This window comes from Juglans microcarpa x Juglans regia, chromosome 7S, assembly GCF_004785595.1.
Source record: "Juglans microcarpa x Juglans regia isolate MS1-56 chromosome 7S, Jm3101_v1.0, whole genome shotgun sequence".
NCBI lineage: Eukaryota > Viridiplantae > Streptophyta > Magnoliopsida > Fagales > Juglandaceae > Juglans > Juglans microcarpa x Juglans regia.
Window position 1 is genome coordinate 8,173,973 of NC_054607.1, and position 3,588 is coordinate 8,177,560.

Consider the following 3,588-nt stretch of genomic DNA (forward strand, 5'->3'; position numbering starts at 1 on the left):
GAATGCAGTCCCGTGCAATCTTCGTAACCTATTCATATGAAGGGAATCATAAAGAAAAAATCTATCATGCTATGAAAATGAAAAAAAGTCATATGAAAAATAAAAAAACTTATCAAAAAACTGAAAAAATAAAATTGCAATCTGTCTACAACCTACCCAACAATAGTTGCATTAGTTAGTTGAACCCAGGAGACTCAAATTGGCTAAACAACAAAATTTTCATTCTATGTCATTTATTTATTTATTTCTATAAGCACTTCTAGATAATTTATTATTTATACAGACAGAAAATCATATATTTTCTGAATGAAAAAATCTTCCGCACAAAAAATCATATCTAATCATGAAAAAGACTATCATGACCATAAAAGCAGGCTTAAAGAATTCTTATAAGAGAAAAAATACTTAGCTTTAATAATATGAGCAATGTTACAATTCATCCTAAACCTTTTTGTCTTCGGTTACACATGGTGACATGCCACATCATCAAGTGGGACTAAGGATGATAGAGGATTGGGATGAAGAAGAGCATTACTCAAATAGTATAAATGTAAAGAGATTTTATTCCTCCAATTCGCCATAGCTTCTTTTCACCATCTAAACATATGAACACCACATTGAAAGTTAAAAGCATGTAGTAAGCATGCCTATAAGCAAAATGTGGAGTGTAGTAATAAATTTGGAGGCTGACACAGGATTTAATTGATCTGAGATAGCATAATTACATCGTCAGCATACAATTTGCAAACTTCGCAGAAATATTCCCTCATATTGACGCCACGGTACAAACTTGAGCAACCTAGAACAGGAAGAGAAGGACGATTGAAACTAAGTTTCAATACAAAATAAAATAAACAATTCAATTTTTTCAAATCTTAAAATAAAAATAATATTAAAATATATATTTTAATAATATTTTATTCAACTTTTTAATTTTAATCTTAACTCATCTCATCCCATCTCCGAAAACAAACGAGCCGTAAGATATTTCAAACAAAAAAGAATCTGAAAGCTTTACACAACATTACAGAGAACCACGTACCGACTCCTCTGTGTAACAAACTGAATAAATAACCTGAAATAACAACACAAACTCCTCTTAGATTCACGAAAATGTTTATAAATCATGAAATTACAAAAGAAAAGACGAACAAGCATAGACAGAACAATGCACCAGATTTAACCGCTAGAGAAGCATGTAGCAACAAACGAGAGCAAAAATTTTTTAGGATAACTCCATGTTGGGATATCAGTTCAAATAGTCTTTTTGTAAATTAAACTCACTCAGTTTTTTCATCTACCTCAAGGGTTGCATGGGCATGTTCATGTCAATGATCACCACGTTGTTCTGTGGCGCCGTCTCCCACACGTAGACGTACTTGTCCGACTCCATGGTCACATGCGTGAGTTTGATGAATTACGGGTTAATCCTAATGCTCAATAACTGCAGCAACCACAAAAACAATAAATAAATAAATCCAGTCGAATCCCATAGAAAGAGTGTGAGAGAGAGCGCAAGTCTAGGAAGGAGGAGAATGAGAGAGAGGGTGGTGCGGTTGAGTAACTTTTCCGCGTGATTTCTTGAAGTGTATTTGAGAGATTAGCGGTAGGGTGGTTCTACCATGGGTGTGGCCGCGGGTGAGGGCGATTTAAGTTGGGTTGCAGCAGCGCGACTAACTGTGAGGCTTGGCTGGTGTTGCCGTGGCTGACGAGATTGGGCGGGAGAACGAGAAATCTAGAGACAGGGGTTCTACTAAGGGAAAAATCACCAGCAACTTGTAGTGTAGTAGTGGTGGTTTGGGGTTGCGTTTGGTGGCACAAACAGCGGTGATTGGCAGCAACCGAGAAATGAGAGAAACAGAGAAATGCGGAGCGAGAGATCGGGAGATAAAGAGAGATAGGGAGATAGACACAGAGTAATCGAGGAGGATGAGAAGGGGTAGTCCATCAGCGTGGTGACGGAGGTGCTTGGTGGATGCTACAACAATGGGCGGTGATCCACAACAAATAAGGCTTATTGCGGCGAATACTTTTCTGTTGGAAAAGTAATCGCCACAAAAGGGTATTAATTGCGGCGATTTTTGCTTCGATGCATAGATTTTACACTAAAGTTTAGTCTATGCTACGGGGTGCCAAGAACTATCCTTTTGCAGAGAATTTTTGACCTATTATGACGGAAAAAACCTTGCAATAAATAAAATGTAGTTGCGACATGTGTAAACGACGGAATTATAATTTTAACGGTAGATTCGTCGTTAAGTGTCGAACAACGTCGTTTTACACCTATAAGTATACAAAACATAATGGAAACGACGTCATTTGGTATTAAACCAAACGGCATCATTTTTATTCAAAACATATGGGGGAAAAAATATGTATGAAACGGCACCATTCCACTTAAACTTAAGTGGAGTGACGTCGTTTTGAGATGGGGTTATCTTCTTCCCTAGACCTTTTTCCCCGATTCACTCCTCTACAACTCTCTCTCTCTCTCTCTCAAAAGAAGCTCACCACTAGGGGAACTGAACACTGACCGAGAACTGCCAGAGTCAATACAACCGGTTTTCCTTCTTCCCATCGACCGGTTACTGTCGGGTGCTCCTCCCTTTTTAAGAAATCGGTCGGTGTTAGTTTTCACTCCTAAAATCTGGTGTGATTGAGAATTGGAAGGACAAAAATTTGAACAAGAGTTTGTGGGAGGTTATAGATAGCATGGAATTTTTATTTTTTATTTTTTAAGGGACTATTTCCGGTGACAATAATTTGCGAAAATAATTTTTTTAGAATATGAGACTATTTCCGGTGACACTAATTTTCCGGAAATCATTATTTGCGTCACAGATACTTTTTGCAACTATTTCTAATTCGCAGGAAATAAATAATAGCGGCGAATACTTGTGGTCGCAATAAGTGCATATGACTTCATGTAGAAATATATTTGTGGCGAACTTGATAGTATTTGCGATGATGCATCGCCGCTACAAAAGAGTATTTGCAACAATTTTTTATGGAATTCAAGAGGACAATTGTGGCGATTTTAACCACCATTTGCGACCAAAAAAATGGCCGAAAAAATATAATTATTTCGATGATTTCAAACGTTCGTTGCATTAGAGCAAAAGTGAACAAACAATGGCAACTAACTTGCATCGAAGCAATAATCGTCAAAAAAGACATGTTGCGGCGATTTTAGCCACTTTTTGGGATGAAAAGTGGCGTTGCATAAATGCATTTTTCTTATCGGAGATCAGGACAAACAGAAACAAGAGAATGGGAGGGAGATGATGTGTGTGTGTGTGTGTGTGAGAGAGAGAGAGAGAGAGAGAGAGAGAGAGATTGGTCTGAAGGCAAGATCAGGGGAAAAAAGAAAAAGAAAAAGAAGGAAAAAAATGGAGGAGATAAAAGACAGGGTTATAACCGTAATTAAACACAAAAAAAAGAACATTAAAAAACTCAAACACACTGGCACAAACATCAGCCTATCCCTTTTCCAAATACTCAAACCGTCCCTCTCTGCCAAGCATTAAAAGAAAATCGTACCCATACTGTAACACCCCTTCCTTCTTCTTGACTTAAGCAAATTTTGAG